Source organism: Crinia signifera, chromosome 5, assembly GCF_055691185.1.
Source record: "Crinia signifera chromosome 5, ASM5569118v1, whole genome shotgun sequence".
Lineage (NCBI taxonomy): Eukaryota > Metazoa > Chordata > Amphibia > Anura > Myobatrachidae > Crinia > Crinia signifera.
In genome coordinates, this window is record NC_139221.1 from 201,592,304 (window position 1) to 201,617,893 (window position 25,590).

General features: G+C 38.9%; 1 long non-coding RNA gene across 5 annotated transcripts in view; it reads right to left on the minus strand.

Moving 5' to 3' along the window:
- Positions 1-305: 305 nt before the first annotated feature.
- The window catches only part of LOC146080783 (uncharacterized), a 64,295-nt gene continuing 39,010 nt past the window's right edge, over positions 306-25,590 (minus strand). For 4 of the 5 annotated variants that reach the window (XR_014474978.1, XR_014474977.1, XR_014474975.1 and 1 more), the window contains exons 5-7: positions 6,551-6,758; positions 5,885-6,072; positions 306-1,247 (exon numbers count right to left, since the gene is read on the minus strand). This is a non-coding gene — a long non-coding RNA (uncharacterized LOC146080783). Of the gene's footprint in view, positions 1,248-5,099; positions 5,318-5,884; positions 6,073-6,550; positions 6,759-25,590 lie in introns of all 5 variants that reach the window. The other variant, XR_014474976.1, reaches the window with a different exon arrangement.

Here is a 25,590-nt window from a genome sequence, read left to right on the forward strand (position 1 = left end):
GTATGGTACAGGGGTCCGACAGTCGGGTTCCCGACAGTCATTAGACCGACTGGCCTGACCCAGATCGCATGGTGAGTGCAACTAAGCCCCTGGCGGGCTCGCGGTGGCTCGGTATGCGAGCCACCTACTCTGTTCTCCCTCTATGGGGGTCTTAGACCCCCGCGAGGGCAAATATCAGGTGGCCGTCGGGAACCCGGCTGTTGGTGTTTTGACAGTCGGGATCCAAACTGTTGGGACCCCGTCCGGCACCCGACTGTCGGACAGGCCTTAAGACTAGTCATAAATAAAGGAGGCCAAATATAGTGTAACTTTTTAATAATTAAAATTTATTTTCCACATTGAATCACTACCCTAATTCAAACAATGTTATTATGGGTTGAGCAACGGTGTTTAACTAAAACATAAAAACAATGATCACAAAATTGTATACACAAAAAGGAAAAATAATAAATATCAATTGTTTTAGGTAAACAGTTAAAACACTTAAGGTGCCCACAGACGCATCAATTAACGAATGCGTTTTGTACTTTTTAAGCACAAATTGCATCTTATGTACAATTATTGGATGGTGTTTATGGGCTTGTGCGATGCGCGTTCCCGGGAGCCCGATATTGTATGTCTAAAAAAGTACGCGCTGCACGTACTTTTTAGACTACATCTGAAATTTAACATTACAAACATGGGTTCATCACATCACATCTTATGCATCCAAGTGCACATCTCATAGCAAGCTGGAAGAAAAATTGTATAGAACCATTGTACAGACAAAAACGCATAGCACAGTACAATTGTAGCGTCTGTGGCAACATTACAAACATGGGTTCATCACATCACATCGCATGCATCCAAGTGCACATCTCATAGCAAGCTGGAAGAAAAATTGTATAGAACCATTGTACAGACAAAAACGCATAGCACAGTACAATTGTAGCGTCTGTGGGCACCTTTAGATACTACTTGCATCTTGCTTGCATAAAATATTTAGCTGAATGCCAGTTAAATTACATTGTAAGAAACCTGGGGTGGAACATGTGCTTAAAATAAAGCTGTGTCTTTTTGGTTTTGTTATAATAAAAACAAAAGCAAATACATTTTTTTATTTTTATACTTCCATCTTCAAGAACTTTTCTCCCATGGCACACCATCTCTCTTCGCTCAGGTAAAGTGATTGGAGTGATTGATTATGGACCAACTAACAAGCAGTCACAAGCCATAAGGCTGCTAGGTACAGGAATTTCAAGATTCCGCTGGAAAGAAAATAGACATACAGTATTAATATTTCAAACTATGTGGTATTTATAACTTACAATTAAAACTGATTAAGCTAGATATGTTGGGATCATTTGGTCTACAGCAATGATGGTCGACAGTCATTAGGTGGACACCATTAGGTCAACATGGGAAAATGTTGACAGGTCATTCGTTCGACAGTGTCTAGGTCCACATGTTTTTTTTTTACCCGAATGTCAACAGTCGACATGAACAGTTTAAAGTGCACCCCATTTTTTTTTAAACCGATTTTTTCAAAATAATGACCTGTCAAACTAATCATGTGACCTTCAAATGTAATCTAAAAAGCACACTGTTAATCGTTTTGAACATAAAAATGCATTATACAGGTAAATACAATCTCTTTGGTGCTAGTTTCATTTTGGGTTGCCTTTGGGAACAGGAGTAAAAAAACAAAAATCCTGTTATATTGTAAATAAAAAAATCTATCTCTGAAACACTGCCATCTCTTGGCAGTGAGTTAACTTGCATCTCTCAGAGGCAGCTAGCTTTCAAAGATTTTGCTTTGAGCAGGCATTTACATGCATGTGTAAGAAAGAAGTCGCAGGGAGCAAAGTCGGGCGAATACATTATATGTTGCAATAATTCATAGCGAAATATATATGCGAATTGGCCGCAACAATTCTGGATGAGGGAGCTGGTACATTGTCGTGATGGATAAAAAAAACCCCCACTAACCTATGAATATATCCAGGATAGGAAAAACACACGCACACACTCCAAGGGGACCGGCATCAAACCACTGCTCCCATGCTGTCTTTCCTGGGCTGGGTGCCTCTGCTAATCATATTCAATAGAGGCTGGGGAAGGCATGGCAATCACAGCGTGACAATTACAAAGTAGTGTTCCCGCTAGGCTTTTTTCATGGGGCACTGCGCCCTGCCCCTTTCATAGCTGCCGATTTCCGCCCTGCCCGTTTCTGCCCGCCCTGCATAGTTATTAGCCACTGCCGCGCTAGAAGTCTCCTCCTGATGACAGTATAAGCTGCTAGCGCGGCAGCGTGTGGACACTCCCCCCTTAGCCCTGCAGTCTGAAATGCCGCTCACCTCCTATGGCTTGAGCGGCTGTGTCAGCTATTCCACAAAGCAAGCCTCCTCCCCCTGCAGCGCTGACATGCCGCTCACCTCCTCGTATGTGAGCGGCTGTCAGCTATTCCAGATAAGGTCCCTGCTCCCCCCTGCAGCGCTGACATGCCGCTCACCTCCTTGAAGTGAACGGCGTGTCAGCGCAGCAGGCGGGAGGAGGGATGCCCTCTAGAATAGCTGACAGGTGCTTACGAAGCTAGCCTTGGGTGCAGCAAGGGGCCATACAGTTCAACGGTAAGCAGCACCAGTCATCTTGGCCTCCTCCCGTAGCTGTGCACTTTTCCGCTCTCCTAAACTCTGGTCTGTCCCAGCTCCACCTCCCCTTCTTAACTTTTTCATTCAGCAGCTGCCTCTGCGCTGCCCCGTCTGACTCTAGCAGTGGCAGCCCCTGGATCTTTATCCTGGTGCCCTAGCCCTCCCCCCCTGGTCGATACAACTGTGCAGCTGCTGACTTTCACTTTCTACTCTATCACCCCCCCCCCCCCCGCTGCTATTTCAGGGGTCAGTAATGTCAGCACTTTCATCTTTCATGAGGATCTTGGTGATCCCCTGGGTGAGCCCTGCAGTTGGGATATTGGGATATACTATGGATTAGGAAAGCCAATCCCGGGGCACTTTTTCAATCCCGGGTATCGGGATTGAAAAATGCTCAATCCCGGGATTCCCGGGACTGGCTTCCCTGATTTAAAAACATGCCCCGGCCGCCCCGCATATTCACTTACATGTGTGGCGGGTGCGGCCGGGTAGGGTGGGCTGCTCCTCCGGGAGCTGAGCTGGGCAGGCGGCGGGTACGGTGGGCTGCTCCTCCGGGAGCTGGGCAGGCGTGCGTTCAGTGTGGTGGGCTGTGCGACATGCGCAGCGTGACCTCTGACAGTCACGCTGCGCAGAGACGCTTTGCCGGGCACAGGAGAATCCGGGCAGCGTCTGAGCAGGGTCTCAGACGCTGCCCGGCATTAGACTGCGCATGCTCCAGAACATTGATGGACAGGCATTCTTCTGAATTGGACCATATGCCTTACAAGGACTGGGATTCTATAATGAGAGGCTCGGGCCACGCAGAAATGATTGAGATTCCTGCAACAGTACTCCATCATCAGTATCATCATTTCCTGCATGAGACTCAACATCCTAGTCAGGCAACATTCGTCCGCAGCGCGTTTACGTGACTGGCCTGGTGTGGGGGTGATATTATCCACCCTTGCAGACAAAACAGAAAGGTCCTGCTGCACCTGTTTGGTCTCCACACTATTTGCAGCCAGTTGGGCGATACCATCTGCAGCATGGTTTTTATGCCAGAGGCCCAATTCAGGCTCTTAGGAGTCTGATTGCGTGGTCCCACTAAGCTGGGTGACATGCATTGTTCACAGATAATTTATGAAGTGGACCCAGGTACAAACAGTACTGCAAATCACACCCCTATTTTTCTCACCATTGCTGGAGAATATTAACCTTCCCTCAACACAGCAAAAAGTGAAATATAAATTAATGTGAAGTGTATAGAATTTATTAACTAACACTGATGTGTGTGTAGCTTTAACAAGTCTGTGGGAGAGCGCTCAAAGTAAACTGAGGCGACAGCACACCCTATAACCTTAACCCCCATTTTAGGAGTTCAGTACATACACAGTTAATGTCAGTACAATGAGTGCACAGTGTGCCACAATGAGCGATTTAGCGCTTCAAAAAAATAAAATACCGTTCTGCTGTAGAATCCCTCTTCACTACCTCACCACTGAAGAGTGTCTGGAGACAGTAATGGCGCCGCAGGGAGAAGCAGGAAGCAGTGTTGGCGCCCAGAGTCTCTGGTCCTGCTCCGATTAAGCCCCACCCCCTTTGAGGGCGCTGGCAAGTTCAAAGTTATAGATGTGCCTGTCTCCTGCGGATACCTTCTAATACCCTATGTTTTGAGACGATTCCCAGTATCCCATAGGACGTTAGTGAAAACAGAGGTACTTGTGTATTAGCAGGGTGCCCGGCTACTCTATGCTGACAACGTAGCCTACGTTGTCAGCGTAGCGTTGCCAGGCTCCCTGCTAATGTGTGTAGTGCTTTATACAAATATCCATCACTATCACCGCGACGATAGCCCGGCGCTAGCATTCCCCTCCTCCGGCACTCGCCTCCTCCATGACACTCCCAGTAAACTGTGTCCCCGGAGCAAGCATTCCCCTCCTCCGGCACGCGCCTCCTCCATGACAGGGTGAACGCTGGTGCCGGGAACATCGGTGCAGGGATCGTGATGGATGTTTTCCGGCCCGGAGGAGGGTAAGAATAATACACCACACACACTATCAACACACATTTCCCCCACTAACACAATCATATCCCCCACTATACATGCCATACCCCCAGTGTCCACATGGGCATGGAGTTAATCTTATAAAGTGTGGCGAGCACAGCGAACCACTGAGCCCGAAGCGTGCCCCACGAGGGGACACTGATACGCATCTACTCACCACGCTTCAGGCTTGTTGGCTCACTGCGCTCGCCACACTTTATAAAATTAACTCCACGCGGTCACTGGGGGGTATGACGTGGATAGTGGGGATATGAACCATTGTGTATTAGCACAGCTCCTGAACAAGTTACGTAAGTTACGCAGCCAGCATAGTGGTGTATTGGTATTCTTAATACACCACTAAGCAAACTACATAATGGGCGCCCTGCTAATACACAAGTACCAAAACAGAATCTAAATCCTTAAAATGTAGAAAGGATATTTACCGGTGTATTGAAGTCTACAAACATCTTTCATAAGCTTCATAGACTCAATAGTCTGCAGCAATGTACCCGATGCCTATTTGTAATGTCGACCACAACACCATATATAATATCTTCAGTGTGTGTGGACATTGCCATCCTCTTGCAATTTACCAGTGGATAAAGTAAGCCATTTTCTTTCAAGTACCCAAAAAAGTAAAATATTTAATAGAGTAGCTGCCCTAGTGAGAAGAGGAAAGTTTTATATGGTTTAGAGAGTGTATTAGTACTGAGAATCTTAATAGATTGGCACACCACAATTTATGAAGGACACAAGGAGAGCACCATACCGCACAGGGAAACATTACTTTTACAAAGAAAAAAAAAACAATTAGGATTTTAAAGGGAGGCAAGCAGTGAAACAAAGTCTAGAAAAGATAGGAAAGTAGTGTCAGATACCTGAATATCTGGCACTTTAAGAAGCGCAATCCTGCTCAGAAAAAAATTAAATGTCCTTGCAGTTTCAAAGGTATATAAATCAATTTATTAATTAAAGTCTAGAAAATAATCAGACAACATAATGCCATGGCGCATGGCACCAAAAAGCACAGCATGATTGCCTATTGATTGCTGAAGGGATGGTGAAAATTGGCTAGACCAAGCACATGAAACTATTCAGATATTGCGGAAAAGTAGTTTGAGAGATTACATTCTGAAATACAAACAAGAATTGAAATGAAACCAACTTGTAAATGGGACAGTTTATGATATGAAAGGAAGATGGTTATGTGAAATGTGCTATAATTTACCTGTGCATTGAAGTCAGTAAACTTTTTGTACAGCATCAGAGAATTAATCGTCTGCAGCTCTGAATCCTTAAACATACTTATAATGTCCACCACAATGACATCCATGATATCCACAGAGATTGAAAACGTTGGCTCTTGCAGCATTGCCAATAGATAAACAAACCCTTTTCTTTCAGGCACCCAGAACCCTAAAATATACAAAAGAGTAGTATGAAGAGCTAATAATAAAATCTAAACATAAAATTGCATGTAAAATTGAAAAACCCCTTAAAGGATGTCAATATACAGAACTGAATAAACAGTGGTTCTAATCTTGAAGACAAATAATGGGAACCTCTTAGTTTATTAGGGAAAAGCGGGTACATTACAATACTGCGAACTCTAGAAAGGTAGCTTACGGCACATCACCACAAATCATGATGCCATACTTGTGGTTTTTTTAATTTAATATTCATAGAAAACTTGGTATATTAAGTACAAATAAGCTAGAGATAGGACTGAAACTGCCAGGAAGGCAGCTTACAGCATAGCATCACAAAGCAGGATGTCATACTTCTGCTTTTATGATCAAAATAGTCATAGAAACCTTTGCATATTAAGTACATACAAACATGATATTTAATATGAAAAAACTAGTTATGTCAACTATATACAGGATATATTTACCTGTGCATTCAAGCCCATAACTTATTGTCTGGCAGCTTCAGGGACTCATTAGGCAGCACTGTCTCCTGGTGCCTGCTTGTAATGTTCACAAGAGCTGTCCATAACATCCAGGGTTTGAAGTCATCGGCTTCCCTTTGCAACATTGCCAATGGATGAAGCGCTCAATTTTCTTTCAGGTAACCCAATATAACAATATGCAATAGCATAGCTATAAGAAGTGGAAAAGAAACAATACATCTAAAAAAAAAATGTAAAACTACAAATTGTAAATAAATGGCACAAAACTGAACAGGAAGTCTATGCATTATGTAAGGCAACATTCAAAACTGGGTCCACTGAAAACTTGGACCATTAAGGCAGATTGGGAATGCTTTATTAGGATAGGATATTTTAAGTAAAAGCAAGCTGGATATGGGAGTGAAAACTTCAGGAAGGCACCACAGAGCACAATGAAATGTGAAATTTAGGATTTTAAATTAAAGCAACCTGCTGCTAAGATTAAAATATTAGGATAGGTGCTGTGAAGAGGGGCAAAACATAATGCTCTACTGATGGTTGTGGGGAGGCGGAAATCTGGTTTAACCCAGAATTTTAAAATATTAGGTATTTAAATAAAGGATAGATGAAAATGAGGTGGAACGTTAGGAATAAGTTCATACAGCAAAACATAATGCTCTACTGATGGTTGTGGGAAGGCGGAAATCTGGTTTAACCCAGAATTTCAAAATATTAGGGTTTTAAATAAAGGATAGATGAAAATGAGGTGGAACGTTAGGAATAAGTTCATACAGCAAAACATAATGCTCTACTGATGGTTGTGGGAAGGCGGAAATCTGGTTTAACCCAGAATTTCAAAATATTAGGGTTTTAAATAAAGGATAGATGAAAATGAGGTGGAACGTTAGGAATAAAATCATACAGCAAAACATAATGCTCTACTGATGGTTGTGGGGAGGCGGAAATCTGGTTTAACCCAGAATTTCAAATTAGGGTTTTATATATAGGATAGATGAAAATGAGGTGGAACATAAGGAATAAGTTTATACAGCAAAACATAATGCTCTACTGATGGGTGTGGGGAGGCGGAAACATGGTTTAACCCAGAATTTCAAAATATTAGGTATATAAAGGATAGATGAAAATGAGGTGGAACATTAGGAATGGAACCATACAGCATAATGCAATGTCGCACGGCACCATACGACACAACATAATGCTCTACTGATGGTTGTAGGGAGGCGGAAATCTGGTTTAACCCAGAATTTCTAAATATTAGGGATTTAAATAAAGGATAGATGAAAATGAGGTGGAATGTTAGGAATAGGATCATCCAGCAAAACATGATGCTCTACTGATGGTTGTGGGGAGGCGGGAATCTGGTTTAACCCAGAATTTAAAAAAATTAAGGATTTAAATAAAGGATAGATGGAAATGAGGTGGCGCATTAGGAATAAGATCATACAGCAAAACAATGCTCTACTGATGGTTGTGGGGAGGCAGAAATCTGGTTTAACCCAGAATTTCAAAATATTAGGGATTTAAATAAAGGATAGATGGAAATTAGGTGGAACATTAGGAATGCAACCATAGAGCATAATGCAATGTCGCATGGCACCATATGACACAACATAATGCTCTGATGGTTGTGGGGAGGCGGAAATCTGGTTTAACCCAGAATTTCAAAATATTTGGGTTTTAAATAAAGGATAGATGAAAATGAGGTGGAAAGTTAGGAATAAAATCATACAGCAAAACATAATGCTCTACTGATGGTTGTGAGGATGCGGAAATCTGGTTTAACCCAGCATTTCAAATTAGGGTTTTATATATAGGATAGATGAAAATGAGGTAAAACATAAGGAATAAGTTTATACAGCAAAACATGATGCTCTACTGATGGGTGTGGGGAGGCGGAAACCTGGTTTAACCCAGAATTTCAAAATATTAGGTATATAAAGGATAGATGAAAATAAGGTGGAACATTAGGAATGGAACCATACAGCATAATGCAATGTCGCACGGCACCATACGACACAACATAATGCTCTACTGATGGTTGTAGGGAGGCGGAAATCTGGTTCAACCCAGAATTTCTAAATATTAGGGATTTAAATAAAGGATAGATGGAAAGGAGGTGGAACATTAGGAATGCAACAATAGAGCATAATGCAATGTCGCACGGCACCATACGACATAACATAATGCTCTGATGGTTGTGGGGAGGCGGAAATCTGGTTTAACCCAGAATTTCAAAATATTAGGGTTTTAAATAAAGGATAGATGAAAATGAGGTGGAAAGTTAGGAATAAAATCATACAGCAAAACATAATGCTCTACTGATGGTTGTGGGGAGGCAGAAATCTGGTTTAACCCAGAATTTAAAATTAGGGTTTTATATATAGGATAGATGAAAATGAGGTGGAACATTAGGAATAAGATTATACAGCAAAACATAATGCTCTACTGATGGTTGTGGGGAGGCGGAAACCTGGTTTAACCCAGAATTTCAAAATATTAGGGTTTTAAATAAAGGATAGATGAAAATGAGGTGGAATGTTAGGAATAAGATCATACAGCAAAAAATAATGCTGTACTTAATGTTGTGGGGAGGCGGAAATCTGGTTTAACACAGAATTTAAAAATATTAGGGTTTTAAATAAAGGATAGATGAAAATGAGGTGGAATGTTAGGAATAAGATCATCCAGCAAAACATGATGCTCTACTGATGGTTGTGGGGAGGCGGAAACCTGGTTTAACCCAGAATTTCAAAATATTAGGGTTTTAAATAAAGGATTGATGAAAATGAGGTGGAAAATTAGGAATGCAACCATAGAGCATAATGCAATGTCGCATGGCACCATATGACACAACATGATGCTCTGATGGTTGTGGGGAGGCGGAAAGCTGGTTTAACCCAGCATTTCGAAATATTAGGGTTTTAAATAAAGGATAGATGAAAATGAGGTGGAACGTTAGGAATAAGATCATACAGCAAAACATAATGCTCTACTGATGGTTGTGGGGAGGCGGAAATCTGGTTTAACCCAGAATTTAAAAAAATTAGGGATTTTAATAAAGGATAGATGGAAAGGAGGTGGAACATTAGGAATGCAACAATAGAGCATAATGCAATGTCGCACGGCACCATATGACACAACATAATGCTCTGATGGTTGTGGGGAGGCGGAAATCTGGTTTAACCCAGAATGTCAAAATATTCGGGTTTTAAATAAAGGATAGATGAAAATGAGGTGGAAAGTTAGAAATAAAATCATACAGCAAAACATAATGCTCTACTGACGGTTGTTGGGAGGCAGAAATCTGGTTTAACCCAGAATTTCAAAATATTAAGGGATTTAAATAAAGGATAGATGAAAATGAGGTGGAACATTAAGAATGCAACCATAGAGCATAATGCAATGTCGCACGGCACAATACGACAAAACATAATGCTCTACTGATGGTTGTACGGAGGCGGAAATCTGGTTTAACCCAGAATTTCTAAATATTAGGGTTTTAAATAAAGGATAGATGAAAATGAGGTGGAAAGTTAGGAATGGAACCATACAGCATAATGCAATGTCGCACGGCACCATACGACACAACATAATGCTCTACTGATGGTTGTGGGGAGGCGGAAATCTGGTTTAACCCAGAATTTCAAAATATTAGGGATTTAAATAAAGAATAGACGAAAAGGAGGTGGAACGTTAGGAATAAGATCATACAGCAAAACATAATGCTCTACTGATGGTTGTGGGGGAAGCGGAAATCTGGTTTAACCCAGAATTTCAAAATATTAGGGATTTAAATAAAGGATAGATGGAAATTAGGTGGAACATTAGGAATGCAACCATAGAGCATAATGCAATGTCGCATGGCACCATATGACACAACATAATGCTCTGATGGTTGTGGGGAGGCGGAAATCTGGTTTAACCCAGGATTTCGAAATATTAGGGTTTTAAATAAAGGATAGACGAAAAGGAGGTGGAACGTTAGGAATAAGATCATACAGTAAAACATAATGCTCTACTGATGGTTGTGGGGAGGCGGAAATCTGGTTTAACCCAGAATTTCAAATTAGGGTTTTATATATAGGATAGATGAAAATGAGGTGGAACATTAGGAATAAGATTATACAGCAAAACATAATGCTCTACTGATGGTTGTGGGGAGGCGGAAACCTGGTTTAACCCAGAATTTCAAAATATTAGGTATATAAAGGATACATGAAAATGAGGTGGAACATTAGGAATGGAACCATACAGCATAATGCAATGTCGCACGGCACCATACAACACAACATAATGCCCTACTGATGGTTGTAGGGAGGCGGAAATCTGGTTTAACCCAGAATTTCAAAATATTAGGGTTTTAAATAAAGTATAGATGAAAATGAGGTGGTATGTTAGGAATAAGATCATCCAGCAAAACATGATGCTCTACTGATGGTTGTGGCGAGGCAGAAATCTGGTTTAACCCAGAATTTAAAAAAATTAGGGATTTAAATAAAGGATAGATGGAAATGAGGTGGAACATTAGGAATGGAACCATAGAGCATAATGCAATGCCGCACGGCACCATACGACAACATAATGCTCTTCTGATGGTTGTGGGGAGGCAGAAATCTGGTTTAACCCAGAATTTCAAAATATTAGGGATTTAAATAAAGGATAGATGGAAATGAGGTGGAACATTAGGAATGGAACCATAGAGCATAATGCAATGCCGCACGGAACCATACGACACAACATAATGCTCTGATGGTTGTGGGGAGGCGGAAACATGGTTTAACCCAGAATTTCAAAATATTAGGGTTTTAAATAAAGGATAGATGGAAATGAGGTGGAACGTTAGGAATAAGATCATACAGCAAAACATAATGCTCTACTGATGGTTGTGGGGAGGCGGAAATCTGGTTTAACCCAGAATTTCAAAATATTAGGGTTTTAAATAAAGGAAAGATGGAAATGAGGTGGAACGTTAGGAATAAAATCATACAGCAAAACATAATGCTCTACTGATGGGTTGTTGGGAGGCGGAAATCTGGTTTAACCCAGAATTTCAAAATATTAGGGTTTTAAATAAAGGATAGATGAAAATGAGGTGGAAAGTTAGGAATAAAATCATACAGCAAAACGTAATGCTCTACTGATGGTTGTGGGGAGGCGGAAATCTGGTTTAACCCAGAATTTCAAAATATTAGGGTTTTAAATAAAGGATAGATGAAAATGAGGTGGAACATTAAGAATGCAACCATAGAGCATAATGCAATGTCGCACGGCACCATACGACAAAACATAATGCTCTACTGATGGTTGTGGGGAGGCGGAAATCTGGTTTAACCCAGAATTTCAAAATATTAGGTATATAAAGGATAGATGAAAATAAAGTGGAACATTAGGAATGGAACCATACAGCATAATGCAATGTCGCAGGGCACCATACGACACAACATAATGCTCTACTGATGGTTGTACGGAGGCGGAAATCTGGTTTAACCCAGAATTTCAAAATATTAGGGTTTTAAATAAAGGATAGATGAAAATGAGGTGGAATGTTAGGAATAAGATCATCCAGCAAAACATAATGCTCTACTGATGGTTGTGGGGAGGCGGAAATCTGGTTTAACCCAGAATTTTAAATTAGGGTTTTATATATAGGATAGATGAAAATGAGGTAAAACATAAGGAATAAGTTTATACAGCAAAACATGATGCTCTACTGATGGGTGTGGGGAGGCGGAAACATGGTTTAACCCAGAATTTCAAAATATTAGGTATATAAAGGATAGATGAAAATGAGGTGGAACATTAGGAATGGAACCATACAGCATAATGCAATGTCGCACGGCACCATACGACACAACATAATGCTCTACTGATGGTTGTAGGGAGGCGGAAATCTGGTTTAACCCAGAGTTTCTAAATATTAGGGATTTAAATAAAGGATAGATGAAAATGAGGTGAAAAATCAGGATTAAGATCATACAGCAAAACATAATGCTCTACTGATGGTTGTGGGGAGGCGGAAATCTGGTTTAACCCAGAATTTCAAATTAGGGTTTTATATATAGGATAGATGAAAATGAGGTGGAACATAATAAGATTATACAGCAAAACATAATGCTCTACTGATAGGTGTGGGGAGGCGGAAATCTGGTTTAACCCAGAATTTAAAAATATTAGGGTTTTAAATAAAGGATAGATGGAAAGGAGGTGGAACATTAGGAATGCAACAATAGAGCATAATGCAATGTCGCACGGCACCATACGACACAACATAATGCTCTGATGGTTGTGGGGAGGCGGAAATCTGGTTTAACCCAGAACTTCAAAATATTAGGGTTTTAAATAAAGGATAGATGAAAATGAGGAGGAAAGTTAGGAATAAAATCATACAGCAAAACATAATGCTCTACTGATGGTTGTGGGGAGGCAGAAATCTAGTTTAACCCAGAATTTAAAATTAGGGTTTTATATATAGGATAGATGAAAATGAGGTGGAACGTTAGGAATAAGATCATACAGCAAAACATGATGCTCTACTGATGGTTGTTGGGAGGCGGAAACCTGGTTTAACCCAGAATTTCAAAATATTAGGGTTTTAAATAAAGGATAGACGAAAAGTAGGTGGAACGTTAGGAATAAGATCATACAGTAAAACATAATGCTCTACTGATGGGTGTGGGGAGGCGGAAATCTGGTTTAACCCAGAATTTCAAATTAGGGTTTTATATATAGGATAAATGAAAATGAAGTGGAACATAAGGAATAAGATTACACAGCAAAACATAATGCTCTACTGATGGGTGTGGGGAGGCAGAAATCTGGTTTAACCCAGAATTTCAAAATATTAGGGATTTAAATCAAAGGATAGATGAAAATGAGGTGGAACATTAGGAATAAGATTATACAGCAAAACATAATGCTCCACTGGTGGTTGTGGGGAGGCGGAAACCTGGTTTAACCCAGAATTTCAAAATATTAAGGTTTTAAATAAAGGATAGATGAAAATGAGGTGGAACGTTAGGAATAAAATCATACAGCAAAACATAATGCTCTACTGATGGTTGTTTGGAGGCTGAAATCTGGTTTAACCCAGAATTTCTAAATATTAGGGATTTAAATAAAGGATAGATGGAAATTAGGTGGAACATTAGGAAGGCAACCATAGAGCATAATGCAATGTCGCATGGCACTATATGACACAACATAATGCTCTGATGGTTGTGGGGAGGCGGAAATCTGGTTTAACCCAGCATTTCAAAATATACGGGTTTTAAATAAAGGATAGATGAAAATGAGGTGGAAAGTTAGGAATAAAATCATACAGCAAAACATAATGCTCTACTGATGGTTGTTGGGAGGCAGAAATCTGGTTTAACCCAGAATTTCTAAATATTAGGGATTTAAATAAAGGATAGATGGAAATTAGGTGGAACATTAGGAAGGCAACCATAGAGCATAATGCAATGTCGCATGGCACCATATGACACAACATAATGCTCTGATGGTTGTGGGGAGGCGGAAATCTGGTTTAACCCAGCATTTCAAAATATTAGGGTTTTAAATAAAGGATAGATGAAAATGAGGTGGAACGTTAGGAATAAGATCATACAGCAAAAAATAATGCTGTACTGAATGTTGTGGGGAGGCGGAAATCTGGTTTAACACAGAATTTAAAAATATTAGGGTTTTAAATAAAGGATAGATGAAAATGAGGTTGAAAGTTAGGAATAAGATCATACAGTAAAACATAATGCTCTACTGATGGTTGTGGGGAGGCGGAAATCTGGTTTAACCCAGAATTTAAAATTAGGGTTTTATATATAGGATAGATGAAAATGAGGTGGAACATTAGGAATAAGATTATACAGCAAAACATAATGCTCTACTGATGGTTGTGGGGAGGCGGATACCGGTTTAACCCAGAATTTCAAAATATTAGGGTTTTAAATAAAGGATAGATGAAAATGAGGTGGAACATTAGGAATGCAACCATAGAGCATAATGCAATGTCGCATGGCACCATATGACACAACATGATGCTCTGATGGTTGTGGGGAGGCGGAAATCTGGTTTAACCCAGCATTTCGAAATATTAGGGTTTTAAATAAAGGATAGATGAAAATGAGGTGGAACGTTAGGAATAAGATCAGACAGCAAAACATAATGCTCTACTGATGGTTGTGGGGAGGCGGAAATCTGGTTTAACCCAGAATTTAAAAAAAATTAGGGATTTTAATAAAATATAGATGGAAAGGAGGTGGAACATTAGGAATGCAACAATAGAGCATAATGCAATGTCGCACGGCACCATATGACACAACATAATGCTCTGATGGTTGTGGGGAGGCGGAAATCTGGTTTAACCCAGAATGTCAAAATATTCGGGTTTTAAATAAAGGATAGATGAAAATGAGGTGGAAAGTTAGGAATAAAATCATACAGCAAAACATAATGCTCTACTGACGGTTGTTGGGAGGCAGAAATCTGGTTTAACCCAGAATTTCAAAATATTAGGGATTTAAATAAAGGATAGATGAAAATGAGGTGGAACATTAAGAATGCAACCATAGAGCATAATGCAATGTCGCACGGCACCATACGACAAAACATAATACTCTACTGATGGTTGTGGGGAGGTGGAAACCTGGTTTAACCCAGAATTTCAAAATATTAGGTATATAAAGGATAGATGAAAATAAGGTGGAACATTAGGAATGGAACCATACAGCATAATGCAATGTCCCACGGCACCATACGACACAACATAATGCTCTACTGATGGTTGTACGGAGGCGGAAATCTGGTTTAACCCAGAATTTCAAAATATTAGGGTTTTAAATAAAGGATAGATGAAAATGAGGTGGAATGTTAGGAATAAGATCATCCAGCAAAACATGATGCTCTACTGATAGTTGTAGGGAGGCGGAAATCTGGTTTAACCCAGAATTTCTAAATATTAGGGATTTAAATAAAGGATAGATGAAAATGAGGTGAAAAATCAGGATTAAGATCATACAGCAAAACATAATGCTCTACTGATGGTTGTGGGGAGGCGGAAATCTGGTTTAACCCAGAATTTCAAATTAGGGTTTTATATATAGGATAGATGAAAATCAAGTGGAACATAAGGAATAAGATTACACAGCAAAACATAATGCTCTACTGATGGGTGTGGGGAGGCGGAAATCTGGTTTAACCCAGAATTTCAAAATATTAGGGATTTAAATCAAAGGATAGATGAAAATGAGGTGGAAAGTTAGGAATAAAATCATACAGCAAAACATAATGCTCTACTGATGGTTGTTGGGAGGCTGAAATCTGGTTTAACCCAGAATTTCAAAATATTAGGGATTTAAATAAAGGATAGATGGAAATTAGGTGGAACATTAGGAATGCAACCATAGAGCATAATGCAATGTCGCATGGCACCATATGACACAACATAATGCTCTGATGGTTGTGGGGAGGCGGAAATCTGGTTTAACCCAGCATTTCGAAATATTAGGGTTTTAAATAAAGGATAGATGAAAATGAGGTGGAACGTTAGGAATAAGATCATACAGCAAAACATAATGCTCTACTGATGGTTGTGGGGAGGCGGAAATCTGGTTTAACCCAGAATTTCAAATTAGGGTTTTATATATAGGATAGATGAAAATGAGGTGGAACATAAGATTATACAGCAAAACATAATGCTCTACTGATGGGTGTGGGGAGGCGGAAATCTGGTTTAACCCAGAATTTCAAAATATTAGGGATTTAAATAAAGGATAGATGAAAATGAGGTGGAACATTAGGAATAAGATTATACAGCAAAACATAATGCTCTACTGATGGTTGTGGGAAGGCGGAAACCTGGTTTAACCCAGAATTTCAAAATATTAGGGTTTTAAATAAAGGATAGATGAAAATGAGGTGGAACGTTAGGAATAAGATCATACAGCAAAAAATAATGCTGTACTGAATGTTGTGGGGAGGCGGAAATCTGGTTTAACACAGAATTTAAAAATATTAGGGTTTTAAATAAAGGATAGATGAAAATGAGGTTGAAAGTTAGGAATAAGATCATACAGTAAAACATAATGCTCTACTGATGGTTGTGGGGAGGCGGAAATCTGGTTTAACCCAGAATTTAAAATTAGGGTTTTATATATAGGATAGATGAAAATGAGGTGGAACATTAGGAATAAGATTATACAGCAAAACATAATGCTCTACTGATGGTTGTGGGGAGGCGGATACCTGGTTTAACCCAGAATTTCAAAATATTAGGGTTTTAAATAAAGGATAGATGAAAATGAGGTGGAACATTAGGAATGCAACCATAGAGCATAATGCAATGTCGCATGGCACCATATGACACAACATGATGCTCTGATGGTTGTGGGGAGGCGGAAATCTGGTTTAACCCAGCATTTCGAAATATTAGGGTTTTAAATAAAGGATAGACGAAAAGGAGGTGGAACGTTAGGAATAAGATCATACAGTAAAACATAATGCTCTACTGATGGTTGTGGGGAGGCGGAAATCTGGTTTAACCCAGAATTTCAAAATATTAGGTATATAAAGGATACATGAAAATGAGGTGGAATGGAACCATAGGAATGGAACCATACAGCATAATGCAATGTCGCACGGCACCATACGACACAACATAATGCTCTACTGATGGTTGTAGGGAGGCGGAAATCTGGTTTAACCCAGAATTTCAAAATATTAGGGGTTTAAATAAAGGATAGATGAAAATGAGGTGGAACGTTAGGAATAAGATCATCCAGCAAAACATGATGCTCTACTGACGGTTGTGGGGAGGCAGAAATCTGGTTTAACCCAGAATTTAAAAAAATTAGGGATTTAAATAAAGGATAGATGGAAATGAGGTGGAACATTAGGAATGGAACCATAGAGCATAATGCAATGCCGCACGGAACCATACGACACAACATAATGCTCTGATGGTTGTGGGGAGGTGGAAATCTGGTTTAACCCAGAATTTCAAAATATTAGGGTTTTAAATAAAGGATAGATGGAAATGAGGTGGAACGTTAGGAATAAAATCATACAGCAAAACATAATGCTCTACTGATGGGTTGTTGGGAGGCGGAAATCTGGTTTAACCCAGAATTTCAAAATATTAGGGTTTTAAATAAAGGATAGATGGAAATGAGGTGGAACGTTAGGAATAAAATCATACAGCAAAACATAATGCTCTACTGATGGGTTGTTGGGAGGCGGAAATCTGGTTTAACCCAGAATTTCAAAATATTAGGGTTTTAAATAAAGGATAGATGAAAATGAGGTGGAACATTAAGAATGCAACCATAGAGCATAATGCAATGTCGCACGGCACCATACGACAAAACATAATGCTCTACTGATGGATGTGGGGAGGCGGAAATCTGGTTTAACCCAGAATTTCAAATTAGGGTTTTATATATAGGATAGATGAAAATGAGGTAAAACATAAGGAATAAGTTTATACAGCTAAACATGATGCTCTACTGATGGTTGTGGGGAGGCGGAAACATGGTTTAACCCAGAATTTCAAAATATTAGGTATATAAAGGATAGATGAAAATAAGGTGGAACATTAGGAATGGAACCATACAGCATAATGCAATGTCGCACGGCACCATACAACACAACATAATGCTCTACTGATGGTTGTAGGGAGGCGGAAATCTGGTTTAACCCAGAATTTCTAAATATTAGGGATTTAAATAAAGGATAGATGAAAATGAGGTGAAAAATCAGGATTAAGATCATACAGCAAAACATAATGCTCTACTGATGGTTGTGGGGAGGCGGAAATCTGGTTTAACCCAGAATTTCAAATTAGGGTTTTATATATAGGATAGATGAAAATGAAGTGGAACATAAGGAATAAGATTACACAGCAAAACATAATGCTCTACTGATGGGTGTGGGGAGGCGGAAATCTGGTTTAACCCAGAATTTCAAAATATTAGGGATTTAAATCAAAGGATAGATGAAAATGAGGTGGAACATTAGGACTAAGATTATACAGCAAAACATAATGCTCTACTGGTGGTTGTGGGGAGGCGGAAACCTGGTTTAACCCAGAATTTCAAAATATTAAGGTTTTAAATAAAGGATAGATGAAAATGAGGTGGAAAGTTAGGAATAAAATCATACAGCAAAACATAATGCTCTACTGATGGTTGTTGGGAGGCTGAAATCTGGTTTAACCCAGAATTTCAAAATATTCGGGTTTTAAATAAAGGATAGATGAAAATGAGGTGGAAAGTTAGGAATAAAATCATACAGCAAAACATAATGCTCTACTGATGGTTGTTGGGAGGCAGAAATCTGGTTTAACCCAGAATTTCAAAATATTAGGGATTTAAATAAAGGATAGATGGAAATTAGGTGGAACATTAGGAATGCAACCATAGAGCATAATGCAATGTCGCATGGCACCATATGACACAACATAATGCTCTGATGGTTGTGGGGAGGCGGAAATCTGGTTTAACCCAGCATTTCGAAATATTAGGGTTTTAAATAAAGGATAGATGAAAATGAGGTGGAATGTTAGGAATAAGATCATACAGCAAAACATAATGCTCTACTGATGGTTGTGGGGAGGCGGAAATCTGGTTTAACCCAGAATTTCAAATTAGGGTTTTATATATAGGATAGATGAAAATGAGGTGGAACATAAGATTATACAGCAAAACATAATGCTCTACTGATGGGTGTGGGGAGGCGGAAATCTGGTTTAACCCAGAATTTCAAAATATTAGGGATTTAAATAAAGGATAGATGAAAATGAGGTGGAACATTAGGAATAAGATTATACAGCAAAACATAATGCTCTACTGATGGTTGTGGGGAGGCGGAAACCTGGTTTAACCCAGAATTTCAAAATATTAGGGTTTTAAATAAAGGATAGATGAAAATGAGGTGGAACGTTAGGAATAAGATCATACAGCAAAAAATAATGCTGTACTGAATGTTGTGGGGAGGCGGAAATCTGGTTTAACACAGAATTTAAAAATATTAGGGTTTTAAATAAAGGATAGATGAAAATGAGGTTGAAAGTTAGGAATAAGATCATACAGTAAAACATAATGCTCTACTGATGGTTGTAGGGAGGCGGAAATCTGGTTTAACCCAGAATTTCAAATTAGGGTTTTATATATAGGATAGATGAAAATGAGGTAAAACATAGGGAATAAGTTTATACAGCTAAACATGATGCTCTACTGATGGGTGTGGGGAGGCGGAAACATGGTTTAACCCAGAATTTCAAAATATTAGGTATATAAAGGATAGATGAAAATAAGGTGGAACATTAGGAATGGAACCATACAGCATAATGCAATGTCGCACGGCACCATACAACACAACATAATGCTCTACTGATGGTTGTAGGGAGGCGGAAATCTGGTTTAACCCAGAATTTCTAAATATTAGGGATTTAAATAAAGGATAGATGAAAATGAGGTGAAAAATCAGGATTAAGATCATACAGCAAAACATAATGCTCTACTGATGGTTGTGGGGAGGCGGAAATCTGGTTTAACCCAGAATTTCAAATTAGGGTTTTATATATAGGATAGATGAAAATGAAGTGGAACATAAGGAATAAGATTACACAGCAAAACATAATGCTCTACTGATGGGTGTGGGGAGGCGGAAATCTGGTTTAACCCAGAATTTCAAAATATTAGGGATTTAAATCAAAGGATAGATGAAAATGAGGTGGAACATTAGGACTAAGATTATGCAGCAAAACATAATGCTCTACTGGTGGTTGTGGTGAGGCGGAAACCTGGTTTAACCCAGAATTTCAAAATATTAAGGTTTTAAATAAAGGATAGATGAAAATGAGGTGGAAAGTTAGGAATAAAATCATACAGCAAAACATAATGCTCTACTGATGGTTGTTGGGAGGCTGAAATCTGGTTTAACCCAGAATTTCAAAATATTCGGGTTTTAAATAAAGGATAGATGAAAATGAGGTGGAAAGTTAGGAATAAAATCATACAGCAAAACATAATGCTCTACTGATGGTTGTTGGGAGGCAGAAATCTGGTTTAACCCAGAATTTCAAAATATTAGGGATTTAAATAAAGGATAGATGGAAATTAGGTGGAACATTAGGAATGCAACCATAGAGCATAATGCAATGTCGCATGGCACCATATGACACAACATAATGCTCTGATGGTTGTGGGGAGGCGGAAATCTGGTTTAACCCAGCATTTCGAAATATTAGGGTTTTAAATAAAGGATAGATGAAAATGAGGTGGAACGTTAGGAATAAGATCATACAGCAAAACATAATGCTCTACTGATGGTTGTGGGGAGGCGGAAATCTGGTTTAACCCAGAATTTCAAATTAGGGTTTTATATATAGGATAGATGAAAATGAGGTGGAACATAAGATTATACAGCAAAACATAATGCTCTACTGATGGGTGTGGGGAGGCGGAAATCTGGTTTAACCCAGAATTTCAAAATATTAGGGATTTAAATAAAGGATAGATGAAAATGAGGTGGAACATTAGGAATAAGATTATACAGCAAAACATAATGCTCTACTGATGGTTGTGGGGAGGCGGAAATCTGGTTTAACCCAGAATTTCAAAATATTAGGGTTTTAAATAAAGGATAGATGAAAATGAGGTGGAACGTTAGGAATAAGTTCATACAGCAAAAAATAATGCTGTACTGAATGTTGTGGGGAGGCGGAAATCTGGTTTAACACAGAATTTAAAAATATTAGGGTTTTAAATAAAGGATAGATGAAAATGAGGTTGAAAGTTAGGAATAAGATCATACAGTAAAACATAATGCTCTACTGATGGTTGTGGGGAGGCGGAAATCTGGTTTAACCCAGAATTTAAAATTAGGGTTTTATATATAGGATAGATGAAAATGAGGTGGAACATTAGGAATAAGATTATACAGCAAAACATAATCCTCTACTGATGGTTGTGGGGAGGCGGATACCTGGTTTAACCCAGAATTTCAAAATATTAGGGTTTTAAATAAAGGATAGATGAAAATGAGGTGGAACATTAGGAATGCAACCATAGAGCATAATGCAATGTCGCATGGCACCATATGACACAACATGATGCTCTGATGGTTGTGGGGAGGCGGAAATCTGGTTTAACCCAGCATTTCGAAATATTAGGGTTTTAAATAAAGGATAGATGAAAATGAGGTGGAACGTTAGGAATAAGATCAGACAGCAAAACATAATGCTCTACTGATGGTTGTGGGGAGGCGGAAATCTGGTTTAACCCAGAATTTAAAAAAATTAGGGATTTCAATATAATATAGATGGAAAGGAGGTGGAACATTAGGAATGCAACAATAGAGCATAATGCAATGTCGCACGGCACCATATGACACAACATAATGCTCTGATGGTTGTGGGGAGGCGGAAATCTGGTTTAACCCAGAATGTCAAAATATTAGGGATTTAAATAAAGGATAGATGAAAATGAGGTGGAACATTAAGAATGCAACCATACAGCATAAAGCAATGTCGCACAGCACCATACGACACAACATAATGCTCTACTGATGGTTGTACGGAGGCGGAAATCTGGTTCAACCCAGAATTTCAAAATATTAGGGTTTTAAATAAAGGATAGATGAAAATGAGGTGGAAAGTTAGGAATGGAACCATACAGCATAATGCAATGTTGTACGTCACCATACGACACAACATAATGCTCTACTGATGGTTGTGGGGAGGCGGAAACCTGGTTTAACCCAGAATTTCAAAATATTAGGGTTTTAAATAAAGGATAGATGAAAATGAGGTGGAACGTTAGGAATAAGATCATACAGCAAAACATAATGCTCTACTGATGGTTGTGGGGGAAGCGGAAATCTGGTTTAACCCAGAATTTCAAAATATTAGGGTTTTAAATAAAGGATAGATGGAAATTAGGTGGAACATTAGGAATGCAACCATAGAGCATAATGCAATGTCGCATGGCACCATATGACACAACATAATGCTCTGATGGTTGTGGGGAGGCAGAAATCTGGTTTAACCCAGCATTTCGAAATATTAGGGTTTTAAATAAAGGATAGACGAAAAGGAGGTGGAACGTTAGGAATAAGATCATACAGTAAAACATAATGCTCTACTGATGGTTGTGGGGAGGCGGAAATCTGGTTTAACCCAGAATTTCAAATTAGGGTTTTATATATAGGATAGATGAAAATGAGGTGGAACATTAGGAATAAGATTATACAGCAAAACATAATGCTCTACTGATGGTTGTGGGGAGGCGGAAACCTGGTTTAACCCAGAATTTCAAAATATTAGGTATATAAAGGATACATGAAAATGAGGTGGAATGGAACCATAGGAATGGAACCATACAGCATAATGCAATGTCGCACGGCACCATACGACACAACATAATGCTCTACTGATGGTTGTAGGGAGGCGGAAATCTGGTTTAACCCAGAATTTCAAAATATTAGGGGTTTAAATAAAGGATAGATGAAAATGAGGTGGAACGTTAGGAATAAGATCATCCAGCAAAACATGATGCTCTACTGACGGTTGTGGGGAGGCAGAAATCTGGTTTAACCCAGAATTTAAAAAAATTAGGGATTTAAATAAAGGATAGATGGAAATGAGGTGGAACATTAGGAATGGAACCATAGAGCATAATGCAATGCCGCACGGAACCATACGACACAACATAATGCTCTGATGGTTGTGGGGAGGTGGAAATCTGGTTTAACCCAGAATTTCAAAATATTAGGGTTTTAAATAAAGGATAGATGGAAATGAGGTGGAACGTTAGGAATAAAATCATACAGCAAAACAGAATGCTCTACTGATGGGTTGTTGGGAGGCGGAAATCTGGTTTAACCCAGAATTTCAAAATATTAGGGTTTTAAATAAAGGATAGATGAAAATGAGGTGGAACATTAAGAATGCAACCATAGAGCATAATGCAATGTCGCACGGCACCATACGACACAACATAATGCTCTACTGATGGTTGTGGGGAGGCGGAAATCTGGTTTAACCCAGAATTTCAAAATATTAGGGTTTTAAATAAAGGATAGATGGAAATGAGGTGGAACGTTAGGAATAAAATCATACAGCAAAACAGAATGCTCTACTGATGGGTTGTTGGGAGGCGGAAATCTGGTTTAACCCAGAATTTCAAAATATTAGGGTTTTAAATAAAGGATAGATGAAAATGAGGTGGAACATTAAGAATGCAACCATAGAGCATAATGCAATGTCGCACGGCACCATACGACAAAACATAATGCTCTACTGATGGATGTGGGGAGGCGGAAATCTGGTTTAACCCAGAATTTCAAAATATTAGGTATATAAAGGATAGATGAAAATAAGGTGGAACATTAGGAATGGAACCATACAGCATAATGCAATGTCGCACGGCACCATACGACACAACATAATGCTCTACTGATGGTTGTACGGAGGCGGAAATCTGGTTTAACCCAGAATTTAAAAATATTAGGGTTTTAAATAAAGGATAGATGAAAATGAGGTGGAATGTTAGGAATAAGATCATCCAGCAAAACATAATGCTCTACTGATGGTTGTGGGGAGGCGGAAATCTGGTTTAACCCAGAATTTAAAAAAAAATTAGGGATTTAAATAAAGGATAGATGGAAATGAGGTGGAACATTAGGAATGGAACCATAGAGCATAATGCAATGCCGCACGGAACCATACGACACAACATAATGCTCTGATGGTTGTGGGGAGGTGGAAATCTGGTTTAACCCAGAATTTCAAAATATTAGGGTTTTAAATGAAGGATAGATGGAAATGAGGTGGAACGTTAGGAATAAGATCATACAGCAAAACATAATGCTCTACTGATGGTTGTGGGGAGGCGGAAATCTGGTTTAACCCAGAATTTCAAAATATTAGGGATTTAAATAAAGGATAGATGGAAATTAGGTGGAACATTAGGAATGCAACCATAGAGCATAATGCAATGTCGCATGGCACCATATGACACAACATAATGCTCTGATGGTTGTGGGGAGGCGGAAATCTGGTTTAACCCAGCATTTCGAAATATTAGGGTTTTAAATAAAGGATAGATGAAAATGAGGTGGAACGTTAGGAATAAGATCATACAGCAAAACATAATGCTCTACTGATGGTTGTGGGGAGGCAGAAATCTGGTTTAACCCAGAATTTCAAATTAGGGTTTTATATATAGGATAGATGAAAATGAGGTGGAACATAAGATTATACAGCAAAACATAATGCTCTACTGATGGGTGTGGGGAGGCGGAAATCTGGTTTAACCCAGAATTTCAAAATATTAGGGATTTAAATAAAGGATAGATGAAAATGAGGTGGAACATTAGGAATAAGATTATACAGCAAAACATAATGCTCTACTGATGGTTGTGGGGAGGCGGAAACCTGGTTTAACCCAGAATTTCAAAATATTAGGGTTTTAAATAAAGGATAGATGAAAATGAGGTGGAACGTTAGGAATAAGATCATACAGCAAAAAATAATGCTGTACTGAATGTTGTGGGGAGGCGGAAATCTGGTTTAACACAGAATTTAAAAATATTAGGGTTTTAAATAAAGGATAGATGAAAATGAGGTTGAAAGTTAGGAATAAGATCATACAGTAAAACATAATGCTCTACTGATGGTTGTGGGGAGGCGGAAATCTGGTTTAACCCAGAATTTCAAATTAGGGTTTTATATATAGGATAGATGAAAATGAGGTAAAACATAAGGAATAAGTTTATACAGCTAAACATGATGCTCTACTGATGGGTGTGGGGAGGCGGAAACATGGTTTAACCCAGAATTTCAAAATATTAGGTATATAAAGGATAGATGAAAATAAGGTGGAACATTAGGAATGGAACCATACAGCATAATGCAATGTCGCACGGCACCATACGACACAACATAATGCTCTACTGATGGTTGTAGGGAGGCGGAAATCTGGTTTAACCCAGAATTTCTAAATATTAGGGATTTAAATAAAGGATAG